The sequence below is a fragment of the Falco cherrug genome, chromosome 9, assembly GCF_023634085.1.
Source record: "Falco cherrug isolate bFalChe1 chromosome 9, bFalChe1.pri, whole genome shotgun sequence".
Lineage (NCBI taxonomy): Eukaryota > Metazoa > Chordata > Aves > Falconiformes > Falconidae > Falco > Falco cherrug.
The window spans coordinates 42624394-42642166 of NC_073705.1; the positions used below are offsets into that span (position 1 = coordinate 42624394).

At 40.6% G+C, this 17773-nt stretch overlaps 1 protein-coding gene across 5 annotated transcripts in view; it reads left to right on the forward strand.

Annotated features, from left to right (window-relative positions):
• Window positions 1-4312: 4312 nt before the first annotated feature.
• CCSER2 (coiled-coil serine rich protein 2) overlaps window positions 4313-17773 on the forward strand; it is a 73379-nt gene continuing 59918 nt past the window's right edge. For 2 of the 5 annotated variants that reach the window (XM_055720466.1, XM_055720465.1), the window contains exon 1: window positions 4313-4439. The gene's annotated coding sequence lies outside the window, so the exon portion shown is untranslated. Of the gene's footprint in view, window positions 4440-4668; window positions 5046-17773 lie in introns of those variants that run through there. The other 3 variants (XM_055720462.1, XM_055720464.1, XM_027817167.2) reach the window with 2 other exon arrangements.

Consider the following 17773-nt stretch of genomic DNA (forward strand, 5'->3'; position numbering starts at 1 on the left):
ACCAAAAACAACCCCGCAAAAAAGAAAAGAAAGAAAGAAGAAGGGTAGGAAGGGTCAGCTCATCATTCATCCACCAAAACCATGAATATAGCAACATTCTTTTCACATCCAATGAAGCAGCTGCCAACTGGTAATGAACAGTTCTTCATTTACACAGTATCCTCTTTAAATATTATCTAACTATTATTCAGAAATGGTAGATGTCACTAATGCCTGAAAAGATATCAAATGCTCAAGTACTTAATTTCGATTCTTTTTTAAGTGATTAAGAAAAATACAGGACTTAGTCTTACATGTGACTAGGTTATAATGTATTTCAGCAGAATGAGTTTGAGCTCATCTCTGTGTTCCCCCTCACATACACAAAAGATGCAGTGATGGTGAACCATTGTAAAGACCTCAGCTTGCACCAAGCCGAATCTCCTACTAATTATTTACTTCTTAAACAATTATTTATTTCAGAATGGTACAAATTTTAGTGACCTGTGGACACCATGCATGGAAATAATAAATATACACATGTACGAGCACAGTCATGTGAGTATTTTTGTATGTGACATTAGCCCATTTTTTTCCTTCTTTGTTATCTCAGCAAACAAGTTCATTAACTTGTAGTACTCATTTTAGTACATATTTTTAAGGTAGTACAAAAATGAAGTTACTCATATAGTTTAGAAAGTACAAGAAGTTGAAAATAAAATCAGTTATTCTGGAGACAGTGACTCTCTAGTGTCAAATTAAAACTTGGAATATATAAAGGATGTATTCCTTAATGAAAGAAATTTTTGTAGAAACACAGATTAAGAAAACAGATGACAATTTATCTTTTGATACCTGTCAATGAATATATTTCACACAATGAGACATTTTGAAGTTAAGAATTTCAAGCCCTAACCATCCAACTATATGCACTGTCATAGATTTCATCAAAAGTCCAGCTATACCCCAAGAAGCATACACTCTCTAATTCTAACCTCTGTTTTCTCTTTTTTTGAATGCTTGTGAGAAAGTGGTAGTCCATGTTACAGTTTTTTTTGTAAAAGTAAAATGCCTGCAATGAATAAATTATTATTTATATGTGGGGAAGAATGATGGCATCTGGCTGCTTTGCCCTTCTGAAGCAGAAACAATGCAAACAGATAAAACATGGGTTGTGTATCAGATGATACAAAATCAGAGTGTAAGTAGAAAGTATTTGAATACAGCAACAGAAAGTGGATGCACAAAGTAAACCCAAATTTATTGTGAACAGATTAGTTAGCAGCAGTCACAGCATATGAGCTACCTAACAAGGATTTTTTGTGTGGACATCATGGCAAAGATGATTTTTATGAAGTGATGTGAGGAAGGCGTTTGTCCTTGCTTTGAGGATGGCTTTAATGCAAGCAGACTAACTCAGTTTCATTGTAATGCAGGGGATGGGAAATATCAAGTTCAGATTTTGTAAAGAGTATGGACAAATTTGAATAATCCTTTCATTTTCCACTGGTTAGGGAAACACATGCACTTCCAGTTTGCAGAATTACATAAAACTGAAACCAATCCAAAGTCAAAAGAATGAACAGGGTTTCCCTTCAAACCAGCCTATAATACAGATACTGACTGGAAAATACTCTTACTTACAATAACGAACAAGGTTCATACTGTATGGCCAGCTGATTGCACCTTTCTCATTATCACTAGCTGTCTGCAAGTTCGTTGAAACTAAGGAAGCCAGCAAGGTTATGGCTGGATACTGTCAAAATACCTGTTCAACTACTACTAGGAGAACTAGGCCTCCCTAACACTCCCTGCACTGAAGCTGCTCACACTTCAGCAAATTTGTAGGAAGGGGTCCCTGGCCTGTAAACTGCTGGGGGCTGGGAGAATATTTGTGTGATTATCACTATCTTCTCATCCAGCTCTTATCTTAAACCCTTCTCTGGGTGGCTAGTGTTATCCATTGGCATGTCTCTGCCAATGCATTTTTGGAGGCAGCAAAATACCGGGTCAGTGAGTGAAGTGGGTAAAATAAGCTTCTAGTCCATTTCCCAGTGTAATATAAAGTCCATTTAAATCAATTTAGTATAAAAATCAATGGAATGTGAAGTCCTCGAGCTGAAGGCATATCAACTATTAAACTAATAAAAGATACGGCACTTGATCGTAGCTAGATCTTAGTTTGTAGTCTGTCAGTACGATTGACAGGCTTTAAGTGGTTAGCAGCTGGAGTTGTGTATGTAATGCCTCCCTTTTTTGAAGTCATTTTTCAAAAAATAGTAATTCTGGTTAAAGACTAGATCTCAATCTTGAGGCTATATAAGCATTGTGGAAATCTGTTAAATGTCTAAACAGATATTGGAGGCTCTCAAACCTGTCCTAAAATATCTCTGGGTTGTTTTCTTCTTTTATATATGTAGTTTTTTTTAGACTTTTGTTTTATAATCATTTTCAGATAATAAAAGCATGAGCTGGAGTTAAAAAGGGTGGTTGTATCACCACTTCCATTTTATGTACCTCCTGTGTGTTGGTTACAAGTGTTCTGATCTAGCTGAGAAGTACGATGACAGGGAACAATTTGTTCCTTGATCTTGTTCACTGTGCATTTGGGTATCTGCCTAAGAGATGCACCATGGAAGCTCCACCGTTGCTTTGTGAGCTGATACTTGAAGTATTGGGGTTGAAGAAACACCTGCCAGGGCCTGCAGAAAGGCACTGGGAAATGTAAAACTCTCCTAGGGAGTCTGTGATACCATTTCACCCTCCCAGTGAGTCTGTAATACAATTTCTTTCACTTTTGGGAAAGAAATGGAGAAGAAAGTTAAATCGGAGGAAAATTCCAAGTTTCATGACATAGTGAAGTCATCCTGATGAACAAAGTAGGGAAAAATCAAATCTATGCTAATGCAGTTGATGTTTACATTAATGCTCAGAAGCTGAGAACGACTAAAAAAGCATGACTGTGTGGTTAAAGCAATGACGCCTGACTCAGGAAATCTGAGTTCATTTCCTGGCTTTGCTATCTCTTTAGCTTTGCGTAAGAGATGTAATCTCTCTCCTTGCCTTTCCCCATCCCCTCTACCACAGGGGAGTAATTATGCTTCAGATTGTTCTAAGAATAAATGCATTAATGCCGCTGGTACATTTAGGTTCAGACAAAAAGATAAACACAAGCTTCACTTTTTGTTCATTATTTTTTAGAAAAGGCCTTTCTGCTATCTGTGAGGCAAACGTACTGGAGTCTTCACACCCGTTGTCTAGAAAGTTGAGGAAGCACCTTCAGTGCCTGGGCCCACATCTGTAAGCAGGTCTCACACCCTGGCAGTGCGCCCAAATTCTAGTCAGGAGGCTGCGCTGCGACAAGTTATGCTTACCAATTACGGAGTGGGTTTTGGCTTTTTTTTTTCCCCTACACGAACACAGCTTGAAGCTACTGAGCAGCTTTCTTCCTCTGGGAGACCTGGTGAAACAGGCAGGCAAAAATTTAGAAGTGCTGGCAGTCAAAACTTTTTGAGAAAAAGTGGAATTTTGAAAATCTGAAGTTGAAGCACAGCAATGCAGGCGCTGAAATGCTGCCACACATACAAGGAGGCCCCAAACCATGGGAGATGCGGAAACACACGCACCAAACACAGCGGCTAGGAAAAGCGTGGGGGTGTAAATGCCGAGTCAGTGAAACGATCCTGAACCATCTCACATAACCCCAGGCAAATAATTCTCGACCCTTGCAGGAGTTTCTGATGTTATGTCAGTGTCTTATTCCTGGCACAGACAGGAAATTTGAGGAAATTAAACTCTCCAGTCCTTCTGCGAGCACCAGGACAGAGAAAGGCTGGGTCTCCTCTGGCTCTGCACCTCGCTACTGGCTGCTGGGGTCCTCCCAGGCTTTTCAGGCTGGGCCTCCTTCCCCTAACAGCACTCTCCCTGTCCCAGAGCCAGGTCACTCGCAGCCCCGTTTCCCTAACGCCTTCAACAACTTCCATTCAATTTTTATGTGATTCAGTCAACGCGTCCCCGAATTGTCAGGGCAGGCCGCAAGACGTTCCAGCGGCCCCGCAGGCCTCACGGCCTTGCGAGCCCGGCGTGCGGCCGCGCCACGACAGCCCGGCAGCCAGCCAGCCCGGCGGGCACGGCGCGGCGCCTGCCGCCTCAGGCGGGCCGCGGGGAGCGGGGCGGCGCGGGCCGGGCGCTGCGCGGGAACGGCGCGGCGGGAACTGCAGCGGGCGCCGGCCGGGGCGGGCGGGCGCGCTGACGTCAGAGTGAGGCGAGGGGCGCGGAGGGGCGTGGGGCGGGCGGGCGGTGGCGGCGGCCGGGGCATGCGCGGTGGCTGCTGCGCGCCGGCCCTCCCACCGCGGGCCGGGCGGGGCGGGGCGGGGCGCCCGGCGGCCGGTACCTGAGGGCGCAGAGCGCCACGGCCCTGCCCGAGAAGGGGACAGCGCCGGCCTGCGCCCGTCCCGGCGGTGAGTGCGGCGGCGGGCGCGCCCCGCCATCCCCTCGCTCTTCCCCCGTCCCCTCAGGCCGGGCCGCGCCGCGCCCCTCGCTGGGGGTCTCCTTGCCGCTCGCCCCCCTCCCTGGCCGCCTTCCCGCTGGGGCTAGGGTCGGCGCCTCGGCCGGGGGGATGCTGCGGCACGGCAGGCCGCGGGGGGCTGGGGCAGGGCGGCGGGGCGGCCGGGGAGGGCGGGCTCCTGCGTGTCCCCGCCGGGCGCAGCCTTCACCTTTGGGGCGGCCTGAATGTCAGCGGCGGCTCCCGCAGTGCCGCGGGCGGGCGGCCGGCCGTGCCACAGGTGTGCCCCCCGGCCGGCAGGGCGCTGCGGCGGTGCCAGCGCGGCCGGGGCTGGCGCTCGGCTCCGACAGCTGCGCCGCTGCCGCGGGTGGAGGGCAGCCTGGCACGGCAGGCCTGCCCGCTGCTCCTCCGGCGGCGCCTGTTTTGCAGTGCTTTATGCGTCTTTTAATTCTCCGTTTTGTTGAGACGTATCTACAGGGGTATTCGGAAACAGCTGCTGAAGGGGACCGGGTCGCAGAGATTTACTTGTAGCTCCAAAAAGAGGAAGAAGCAAAAATACCCAGTATGTGGCTGTGCGAAGACAACAGTTTTAAAAAAAATACGTATATAATGGTGCAATATCTACTTCAGCTATAATCTGTTTGGATTTTGCTTATAGCAGCTTGGGAACATTATTGTATGTTATGATGATTTTGCTTTAATGACACTGGGACTTTGCTTTCATCATCCGGAGCCTGCTGTTATGTTTTGTCAAACGTACTTTGACACACAATGAAATATAGGCAACTCCAGCCTTTAACTTGGAGTTGGAGGAAATTGAGCTGTTTATCTTGAGAAAGCAAAGCTGAAAGGGAGCTGTGTGGTAGCACAACAGTAGTGTCCAGGCCAGACAACAAATTAAGGATTGTAGATTTAATAGTCAATCAGGTCTGCCATATAAAGATGTTTACCACTTCTCAGGGGACTTGGTTCTACTTATGGGGTTGGTGTTTCATGCTCATAGCAGGCTTGTTCTTGGTGTTTATGGGCTTTGAGCCTCAATTTGATGCAAAATAGAACTTTTTGTTACAAAGGTATTGAAAGCGAAACATCTCATTTGATCAAGTATACTCTGAAACTTTAAAAATATCTCTTGTAGAGTAGTCGAAAATACAAAACTTCATCATATTAGCATGAGGCAGCAAATATTTGTGTTTGTTGGTGGTACTGAGTGAAATTTGGCAGATGTTTTATCGTGTATGTAATGATCACGTAACCATATTCTGTGGGCCCATTTTGAACTTAGTGCATCTAAGCTGAAGAGGTAAATGCATAACAAATGAACATTAGTAATAACCCGCTACCTAAATGTTAACCAAGGATCTACATGAATGTACAACTTGCAGTGGATTTTTTTTTTTTAAATTGAAGTTCAGTCTTTACTCGCAGTTAGTGCTTCTTATTATAGAAATCTCAATGTCTGGTCTCTGAAAGCTGCTCATTACTGTCTTCTAACTGTAAAGCTGTTTAAATGGTAGAATTGTTTCAGGTTTAGGAGATTACTGTATTTGATGTTATTGAACTGAAATAATAATATATATGAATATAGGAAAAATTAATAGTAATGATATCAATCAACATAATGACCTAATTTAATGTATTGTTTTACTAATGACTAATCCTGTTTAATGGAACTGTTCATGTGAAAGCTCACTGGAGTAAAACGTATTGCTTTTGGACCCGATCATCCATTAAGAGGTATTGGTTATTTGGAATAAACCGGTGACAAAGAAGTGTTGGCACTGGCTGTCTAGACCAGGGGTCCTCAAACTTTTTAACCAGGGGGCCGGCGCGCGGATGAAGTGACAGGCAGCCATCTGCGGCTGCTTGGTTTCCCCCCCAACCCCCGGAGGGGGGGTCTGTAAATACCGGGGGCCGGATTGAGGACCCTGGGGGGCCGTACCTGGCCCGCAGGCCGTAGTTTGAGGACCCCGGTCTAGATTAAAAACCATCATGCCATTAGTCTTCAGATGAACGTTGCTTGCCTAAAATTGTTAGAAAGCGCAGATCTCTGGGAATGGAATAAGAGGTAGCCAGTTGCAGCAGTGGTTGTGGTGTTGTCTTTTAGCCACTATTTGGAAGTGTGAACAGCGGCACCATCATTTTAATTGGAAGTTTTCAGGCAGGATTAAATTCCATGCCAAGAAGTTCAAAATACTAATGGTGCTTTTGATAATTAGGTTTAAAATCCTGTATTGTATTTCAATTGGAGTAATAAAAAAAGCTTATGTAAATCTCTGGATACCTGAACACATGTATACTACAATAAAATCCCAACAGCATTAAAATAATTATTCCAAAGTTTAAGTTTAGCTAGTCAGTGTAGGTCTTTGCATTTCTTTGTACCTTTGGAACACATATTCTAGCTCGCTCTTAAACTTCTGTCAGATAGGTGCATTTTGGAAGACATTCTGAGAATATTGTTTCCTCCTTAATCAAAAGTAGCTTGATTTGCAGAGATCTGAACTTTGCTCACTAGCCGTTTTCTATTCTAACGGGAGGATTCAGCTAGAGCAGTTCAGCTGATAGTATTGTATAATAAGTGAAGCGAGAAAGTCTTCTCTGTGTGGGGGATGCTTATCCCTGGTCACATGGGGAACTGGTGTCACAAGTTCTCAGTAAAATGCCTTTTTCACTACAGATTGTTGGGATTTTCATGAGCACTTAGTCCATGATGAGTTGAGGCAGCCTTCTGCAGAGTACATTTTAATGGCTTTGATGGAAGGAGAAGGAAGGTTAATGTTGGCAAGGTTCTTGCTGCAAGGAGACTTGGTTTCTTAGCCAAAGGGAAATGGCTGATGATAAGATTTTACTTTTATGTGGTGGTTGAACAAGTTATAGATCTGGAATAACCCTTAAATTGCAAACAATTCCTGAATTTATTCCCTGAAGCGAAAGAACTCCTATGCTTTTAGCTTAATTAGCCCAGATGGGTTGTGACACACGAGCACAAATGAAGCATCAAGGGAGAACTGAATATCCTGTGTTCTCTTGTCTCACTAATATCATGTGTACTTTGAGCTGGAGATTGAAGTATCTCCTCTAGATACAGAGATTCTCACTACAGTGTGAATGTGTATGATACTTCGACCCATGTTCTTTTTTTGAATCATATTAAAGATAGGTTTTAGGTAAATGTTTGGGGTTTTTTTTCCTGATCTCACATGATGAAATTATTCCATACATGTGTTTTTGATGATTTGGAAGAAGCTATGGCTTTTAACTAACCGTCATTGCAGTAGGGTAAACTTGCATAGGTGGAAACTTGGCAAAGCCAAAGCTACTGCTGTTAGTTGCAGGAGACTTGGGGAAAGGAGCAGAATCTTTCATCCTGCACAGCCTTGTACATCACTAAACAGAGTTAAAAAATAAATAAATCCTAATCCCTTTCTATGTAGATCTTTCAGTTATGAAAGCTCTCTGGAATGGTGGCTCATAAAAAAACCCAACAAACCAAACACAAAAAAACCCAAACAAACAAAAAATCCCAACCAACAGGAAAAAAAAAAAACATTTTACCATGGCTAAATTTGAGATCTTGATTAAACAAAACAAATTGTATGTATCAACTTCCTTTACATTCAAGTTAAATGCAAGCATAGATCACTGTGTCTGTGTAACTCTTTAAGCTCATGTGGGAGAAACTGATCCTGTGGACAAACTGTCACTAGTAACTGAAGTTACACATGTCAGTTTCTTGAGAATGTTTTTTTTTCAATTGCAAATAATACAAGTATCTGTGCCTTCTCATTGCAGAAAATGGACCTTGATAGGTACATTCAGATATAGCTGTCAGCAAATAAATAAGAAAACACAAAGCATGCTTTAAAATACTTACAAAAGCCTGCCAGTGGTTAAAAACATACTGATATTTGTTATGCTGTGGCAAACTAGTGAGGTGGTTTGGTACTGAAATATTTTTAGAGAGTTTGTTTTTGAGATAGATAAGTGATTTATATTGATTGAATTGTAGACAGAAGCTGTAGTGTCCAGAACTAATGAAATGAAATTTAATAGCAAGAAAATGATAATTTGAAGATGTGGTTCAAAAATAAGAAAGTTTCAGCTGAAAGCTATGGTATGGCAGTATATGGTTGCAGTATTTTTGTTTAAGGATGGATGTTGAAGAGAAGTGAAACTTCGCTTCGAAGAATACAAGTAATCCAGTAGCTTCTTGAAAGCACGTAGGTATGAAACAAACTGAACGATATAACTGGTATGTTGGGTAGCAAGGAGAGCAGACATCAGTGGCCAGTTCTTGCTGTGTAAGGAGTTTACAAATAGTTTTCCTCAGGATCCTGTGCAAGGCAATGAAATAACCTTTAAAAGAATTATTAGTAGAGCTCTGGAACTCCTTGCTTAAGGCAGTCATGGATGGAAAGAGTTTTTGGGGGCTCAGGGACAGGTTGGACAAGATAGTGGAGGAGAGATCTGGGGAGGGTTCCTAAACAAACTGCCAAATTCAAGAAATACTATGAATTGAAGTTAGTTGAAGATTGAGGAGGTAGCATTCTATGCTTGCCCTGTTCATCCTCTTTGTTGTGCATTTTTTTAAAGCTACTGCAGAAGGCAATGTGACTTTTTTTCATTGCCTTTAAAATAAGACTGATTGCTGGAACTGTATGGCTGAGCTGGAAAATTGAACCTGGACACTGAATTACCATGATCCAGACCCAGAGAAACATTATGATTTATATAATATTTCAAGCTTATCTGGGGTTTACTTACTGTCTTTAAGTCTTAAAAGTTTTCTTTGTCAGTCCTTTTTCTAGCCTTCTTTTAATCCAGCAGTGGCTGTCTTAGTGATATGTTTTTTTTAAATCTGTAGCAATGGTTTCACGTGTTATTGTCTCAAGGTCATGATCTTCTGAAAAAACCCTAAACTATGTTGAAATAGCATTGATAATATGTAGAAAAGGCATTCCCAGAACTGTTCCGTCTTCCTTCTGCTTCAGCTTGTCTAGTCTTGCTCAGTTATCACCTGTGAACCTCTTCAGACTTACTCTCAGTACCAGTAAGTCTATGAATTACATGCATTCTCCTTCAGTTATCTCTGCTTGTCATTCAGCTTAGCCTATAACTGGAGTCCTTACTCAGGCAGCAGTAGAAAGAATAAGCACGTGTGGCTGGAGCCGGGGGGCGGGGGAAGTATCTTAGGTACTGGTGGTAAGGGCAGTCTTGTTGCAGATTTAAACTAATGGGAATTCTTAATCTTAAGATAGCTACATAAATAAGCTGTTTAGCAGTGGTTCAGATGGGTAGTATGTAATATCTGTTTCTGTACAATCAATACAAAAACATATTGAACTCTGTACCACCATAACAAGGTATTAGCTCAAGATAGCTTTATGTCCTTATTAAGGAGAAGATGAACCAGTTGAATAAATAAACTAGATGAGTAGGATGGACAAGGTGGCAGTCTAAAAAGGGATATTTCCATTTATAATCAGTTGTATTCAAAGTTTCACTTGGCTTCCAGCCTGCTTATTCTTATCAGCAAGAAAATCCTGCTCCAGGTAGCATGTGTTACTAAATAAGTAACAGAAAATGATAACTGGAAGCTGTTAAGTTTAAGTGAATCAATGGTGAGGTAAATATTTCCTAGTAGAGTTAGAGATGGGAGTGGTGTGTTTGAATCATTTGGTGACAGTGGATAGTTCTGAGGGAAGAGGGTGGCTCCTCTGTTAAACGAAGTATTTGACTGACAACAGCAGGTAATTCCTACCTGTTTGCAGAATGACGTTGCTTGTATGTCTGAACTCGAATTGTATGTCTGTTTTGTAAGAATAAAATCAGAAAGATTGAAATTGCTAGCATGAAATGCTGTTGCTGAAGGAATAACGCCATGAGCAAAAGCAGTGGCCTGTTTTTGCTGTCAGTTGCTTTGCAGACATAATCACAAAATTTTTGAAAGGAGAGATTGAGATCCATCATTTCACTTCTAGAAAACTAGGATTCTAGCCTGCGATTGATGTTTAGGATTATTTAGTCAATCTTAACTATGGCATAAAAGTTAATTTGCCTTTATGATATAAATAGTGATGTCAGTTTAAAAACTTTTCTGAAAGGCAGCTATTATGTCAAGTGGGAAAGATCAGAGTTTTTCAAATATATATGTACACACATAGACATAATTATGGGTTATCTTCCAGGACAGAAATCTTGCCAAATACAAGCAAGCTTTAAGACAGCATAGGAGAATAATCTAGATATAGATGTGCTTTATAGTTGCAGTACTTTTGTACACGTGTGTGAATAATGATTGAGTAATATGATAATTTAGGTTTTTTCTTCTTTGTAGCTGCATGACTTTGTCTTTAGGTTGCAGAGCATTAGATCTGTAAGGCAGACAGGCAGTGTATGGCTCTTCTTAGTTTGTTTTTCCCCTTTGTTATCCTCATAGATTCAGTAACAATTAAAACTGAATAATGTCATTAAAGAATTGAAGAAAATAAAGGCTTTTTGTATCTCTTCAATAAAAATTTTGAGAACAATACATATTTTGCAGTTTAGGAGATGTTAAGCTACCTTATTGAAGAAGCTTGGTCTGCATGACTTGCTTGCTAAGGTTGAATCTGCTGAATTGGTTCTGTCTGCAGAAGGCTGTTCCTTGTAAAGCATAACAAATTAAGTAACTCACATAATTTAATTCCTTCTATCAGGAGGGTTTCTGCATTGGAGCTAGGTATATTAGTCCTGATTATGTCAATTGTTTCTGCTTCTGATTTATTACAATGTATCTCATCTGCCTGTTACAATGTTTGAAAGCTGTTCTTGGGATCGGGACACCTAATGGAGTGTTTTTCATCAGCTGCACCCAGTGTTCTCTAGACTTCCAGTGAAAGCCTTACTATGTTCTCGATCTTGTGGTTTGAAGAGTTGGTTATGCAGGAAGTGCGTGGTGTTCATATCTGCAGGTAGTTAACCTTGCTAGTTCAGATTTAACAGGATATATCTCTGCTGCATTTGGATGAGTGAGTGGATGAGTGCGCAAAAGCAAACTGAAAGAGAAGACATTGGCCACCGGTTTCTGAGCCCCCATCAGTTCTAAATTAAAGGCATTTTCCAGAATTTTGACAAAGTCAGAGTAGACCTATGTTTTGTCTCTGTTGTGGCAAGAAGAGTAGATCTTTTGAAGAAGCGAATTGATGAGTTCCTCCGTGAGGATGCATCAGATCTTTGGCAGCTGCAGAGGGGCTGTGTGCTTCTGCAATGCTTTATTCTGATTGCTGGGTGACCTCTGTCCCCAAGAACAGTTAGGCTGTCAGCACTGATACAGAAAAGTGTTGTTGCATTTCATATCTCATTTACGAATGAACTATAATAACCTGTATTAACACTTAAGAGGAATGTGAAAGGGCACTGTTTAAAGTCTACTCCCAATAAAAGAGAGTATCAGGCCTGCCAAAAAGGAAGAAATAATATATCCCTACCCCCAAGTATCTCTTCTTCCATCTTCTTTTCTTTGTCCTGAAGCTGTTCCCTGGCTAAGCATCTGGACCTTGACTGCCTTCTGACTTACTAGTTTTGTAAGAATGTGAAAAATCAGGACAGATTTGCCTACTTGAGAAACCTTAGCGGAGGTCTTACTTGTAGTTAAAATTTGCATGACTTCCCCCCCCAGCTCCTACCCCAATAAAATCTTCAGGGTTTTATCATAACTCAATTCCTGTCTTATTTCAACCTTTTAGTAAGGTTTGTTGTAAAAATTTGGGGCTTAAAATGTGTAGTCTCTATGGGCAAACTATTACAAAACATACATTTCTGGGCAGATAGCACTTAGCCCTTTTCTTCTTCCTTGAGGTGCCTGATACTCAGTGTAAATAGCATTAATGGCAGAGTGAACTGAGAGCGTGGCCCTAAGGAATGTGAGTGGAATTTTTGATTCTGGAAGTATTCTGGTAGCTTTCTTCTACGAAGTAGAGCTGAATTTCCTTATTTCTTTTTCTCCAGTAAGTGCTTGTGTCCTCTAGCCTTACAAAGCATTAAGGAACCGTATTCTGATGAATATCAACAATGCTTTTAAAGACTGCATGGAATGTCACATCAATTTACTGTATCGACAAAAGATACTGTTCAATGTTAGAAATACAGAAGCCCCGATATCTTCATCGTTTCTTTCTTGTTCTCTGCTCCCTTTAACTCCATTTGCTATCATGCTGTGCTTATCTTCCTTGATCTAGTGCATTCTGACCAACACTAACTGAAATTCAGCACATCAGCTTGGCTAACTGCTTTGGTTGGTATTTGATAGATCAAACTTTACAAGTGGGTAGAACATCAACGTGCCTGAGTGTGAGGGAGGAGGAAGAGGAAAAGACTTACCTCTAAGCTCTCTGAGATTGGGGAACAGAATCTGACAGCTTTGAATGTAGAAGGCCAAAGTGATTTCAGAGAAACAGAAGAATAAGCATTCAGTGTCTTGGAATTTCTTACCATAATTTATAATTACGGTACCTTCAAAAGGCAGACTGTCAAGGATGCTAGTATTAATCACTGTGCAGTTGGGACATAGGAAAGGGAGAGATGCTAAAATTCATGGATGCCTTCCTAAAGCACTGGGAATTGACTCGAGAACAGGCATTTCTGAGGCACTGAAGACAAGAAGGCAGGCAGGCTTGGAAGATTATGCTGCAGAGCTGATAAATCGTGCTGGATCTTGGAGTTGAGAGGTCGCTTTTTTTTTCTGGCTGAACTGGAGCCAGTCTGTGCAGGGTAAATAGCACAAACGAATATATGACAGTTGTAAATACCAGAAGTTCAGTCTTGGAGCATCAGAATTTCTAGTTGTATTCTGATTCAGTTTAATTCATTAAACATGCACAATTTCCTTGGGATTCATCATCTTTAATTCCGCAGGGCTTGTCCTGCTCAGAGCAGGTGTTTTCTAGCTAGATCTCCTGCCAGTTTCTTTCATTTTCTTAAGCTCCTATGGTCCTTTTAAAGCTGAAAATTGACTTGCAGCCATGTTGCCCATCTTGCAGTGTTCTTAAGTATTTGCTAAAGAAGCCTTTTGCTGCATCTGTTACAGGGGCCTTCCTGATTTTTCCATTATGTCATTCAATGCCTCCCTACACTGGAAGAAAGAAGGTATTTTCACATAACTCCCCTAATGCATTTTTAAATTACATTTTTAAGAAAAATACTTCTTTAGTTATTGTTGTTTCAGCACGAATCAGTAGTGAAGAGATCTGCATTCTATGTGACACGAACAGAAAAATAAATAAAAGTTGTGATGCTAAAATCCAGAGGTGCACAGAGGTTGCTTTTATAAGTCGTGTACAGTGGACAGAAGTGAAATAGGCATGTGCTTAAATTCACAAAAGTCATGTGGTATATCTAGTTTCAGCAGATGATAACTAGAAGTAAACTGCAGTTATTCAACAAATTGGCAAGCGCGTATCTTATTTACCATGAAAACCAGTGGGAAGTTAGGAGTAGCTGCCTTGAAGCATGTCCGTAGCACCTTGAAGAGCTGGTCTTGTGTCTCCGGTTTCAGCAGGGCTCTCCTGTTACAAGTGTGGTGCAGAAAACAGGATGTAATTGTTGCTTGAGGTAGTAAGTAGATTGTGCCTGCCTGAAGCCATCTGCTCATTGCCTGCTGTTTGCTCTTCAGTTCCCAAGGGTGGGCTTCACTCATTTTCTGTGTTGCTTGGGCAGTAGTTAACAGTTCTTTTTTCCGCTCTAATGTAGTGCTGTGGCCAAGTAAGCTTTTCATTAAAGGAGATAACGCAGGCTGCCATTGGAGGAGTGTTCTCACCCTCCTGTCCGTGCTGTTTGTATACTAGAAATGTACTTCTGCTTTTAGGAAAAAGCATGAAGGTTCCTGGAAATTGTTGCACTGTAGAGTTGGCAAGATAAATATGCATGCATAAGGGTAAACTTCTGCTTCAGCTCACCTGTCACTGAGCCAAACAAGTAAATTGGATAGTATCTTAATTCTTAGGTCTTTTGCAGAAGGCAAGTGATAGGAGTATAAGGTCTGGCTTGGCAAATGTGGTTGTTAAACTTAATTGGCTTCAGTAACATCCAGCACGTGATGGCAGATAGAAATAATCCATTTATGCATAGCTTCATAGTAGTTATTCTGACAGTCTGCCCACACCAAATAAAAAAAAAACCAAACCCAAAATTGACTGATTAATAGCTGGTGTTTGGTGATATATGGACACTGACGGATGTAATGTTTCTGGGTAGGGAAGGAAGCTTGTGTACTGCTATAGTTGCCACCTTACAGACCTACAGGAAAGTACCATTTTTGTTACCCAGAAGCAGCAAGGAGGTGGTGACGATCTTGCTTTTCCAGCACAATCTTGTTATACAAACTTATGTTTGTCTCTGCTTCAAGAAAAAATTTCTTCACTCTGGGAAGGAAGTTGCTTTAAGAAAAGTAGCTTAAGTTACTACTCAGCATTTCTATTTAGGTGGTCTTGAAATTGAGAAGAAGTATGAAACATACAACTGAAACTGTTGGCATAGCAATAGTTCTGCAGAATTGCCCTAGTCTGTCAGATAAATTTAATCGCGCAGCTGCTTATTCCATACTGCTATGACAATAGGAGGGGAATTTGGTCCCACTCATTGTAATCTGTTTGGAACCTGAAAATGCTTTTAGCCCTCTGGTGGCATGGATCGTAGGGATCACAATATTTTAAGATTCCCAAACATTAAATATATGAGCCTTAAGCTGTCTTCTGCTTTAATAATTATTCCTCAACATGTAAGGTGGAGTCTCGGGTGTAAAATTAAACTTTGTTGAGAAGCTAATATATAGGAAACTGCCTTTCTGGTGTTAAAACAGACTGTAAATAAAGTGAAGGTGAATGTTGTGTTTGCTAATTGAAACTAACATTGGAGTATCCCGAGGTGTAAATAATCTTATACAGAAGGCACAAAGGAGAGTGAATATAGTTTTACTTATCACCAGGATCTTGAATATCCTTGAAGGTAAGGATGTAGCAGCTTTTCAGTTGATTCAGATTATACTTCAGAGAGTGTCTGTGAGTTTTAATTCCTTTTCCCTGGATCATTATGTAAGACGAGGCTCTTTATAATTAGCTTAATTCCTGATTAGTCTTGTGTGCACTAGATAATGTATTTCCCAAGGCAAAGCATGTAAGACTTGTTTGCCCAGATGTCTGTTTTAAAAATTCTATAGATTGCTGAGGTATAAAGCTACTTTGAATTTCTTCATAATACAGCTGAATGTCACAGAAGTTGAATTCAACCTGAGTTTTGTGGAATGCAGAAATATTTTAACTTGCAGGTGCTGTGCTTCTTGATAAGGAAATTCCATTGTTAGGGTAGTGTAATTTCTAGTGGTAACTAGATGTCAAGATGCAGGATATTTAAGAGAACTTGGTGAGAAAATTTCCCATTTTCTGGGAAAAGTAACACCTGCCAGACAGAATACTGATAAATTTCGGGGGTGTTTTGTATTTCAAAGAAACAAATACAACCTAGAATAGGAAAGGTGACGCAGTAGTTAGTGATGTAGCTAACAAAACACAAACAAGTATTGCATGTTGTTTAATTATCTGAAATGTTTTAAGTAATCAGTTTTCTTGACAGATAATATTCTGTCTTTCCCTAGTTAAGAATAAATGAGCAGGCACCCTTCCTAAAGAACTGAAAGCTCTTCTTTTTAAGTTTAATTTGCAGCACTTGGTGGAGGATTAGAAGTAATCTAATTAAATGGCCTCATTTAAATTTTGCTGTCACCTAAGAGATGTTAGACAGATGTGAAAAGGGAATTATCTATAAAGCATGGAAGTTACATTAGCAGCTTTCTAATTTAACTTCTTTAATTTGGAAGATTTCTTTGCGACTTGAGCCTTTTTGTTAGTCGGGGTATCTTTTGATGGATCTACAGTATGATGCTTGCTGTGAATGAATTCATTGTGAGGCTAAAGGCCATTTTTTAATCATGGGGAGATTTTTTTAAAAGTGTACTTCATTGGCTTTACTATATATATTTGACATAAAGCCAACATCAAAGATAGATACACTTGGTATTAAAGTATAATGGTTTTTTTTCATTTGCAAGGTATACATGTGTATACTGTAGGCATGGGGGTTTATTGTTTTTTTTATGAGTACAGATAGTGAATGAGGTGCTGTGAATGCTTTTTTTAGTAATTATGTTGGTCATAGTGGTTTTGAGATACATCTGACATGAGACACTTAAATTCACATACAGGCACATGCCTATACAAAATGAGTTAAATTTGCCAGGGGGAAATACTTGTGTTCTTATTTGTATGCCTAGGTGAGGGTCATGTCTCTGGTGTTCTAGAGCTCACTTAGTATTTGAAAACTCTGGATTTGTGTGTTCCTAATGGAAATGCACTCTGCCAGCTGTAGGGTGTATGTTCTGATATTTTTGCTAGGTTAGGAGCCCCTAAAAAGCCATGTCTCTGAGGATGTTTCTCTTCATATCTTAATATAGATCTACTTCCAGAAGTACAGCTCTGGGGCATCTTAGTAATTTACAAAATCCTAAGGGTACTTCATTTTGCATAAATTTAATGCCACCTTGATTTTATCTTAAGTATTACTTAGTGAGGTCTTGGAGCTTGGGGAGTGACTCACCTTAAGGTAGTGCTTGCTGTGGTTACACAGGTGTTTTCTATAACCTGAGCAAATAACATTTTGCTTGGTGTATGTTGATTCTTATCATGATTTCTGTGGTTAAAGAATTTTCATATCTTTTCAGTTCTGCCAGTTCTGTGTAGATCTGTGAAAAGAGAAACACAGATAATAATTTCAGGGAATAACATATGAATGACTGAAATTCTGTGTCTTTACACTATTGTGAGACTTGGAGGTGGAACTGATGAAAATGTAAAATCCAGGCTAGCATAAGCAAGATATACTTTTAAAGCTGTCTTGAAAGAAACAGAAACCTGGTCTTGTGAACACCCAAATTAACACAAGAATAAAACTTTTCCTAAGAAGTTGCAACATTGAAACTTGGAGACTTTTCGAGGCCTTATTGTCTAAATTGCAAGCCTTCAATAATAACATTTAGATAAGTTATTTGTATTGTATAGCCAGGGAAAACAACAGACTTAAGGTGCTCTACAGAAGGGTGATACAGACACAGTTGTCCAAATAGTAGGATGGATACGTAGATAAGTGTGGAAGAAACAAAAAGCAGTGTGTTAAAGCAAGGAGATCAGAATACTCAAGGCAAAAATTCTCAAGGCAAAGTTATGTCTGTAAAGCCGTCATGGCTTTGTAAAATAAATG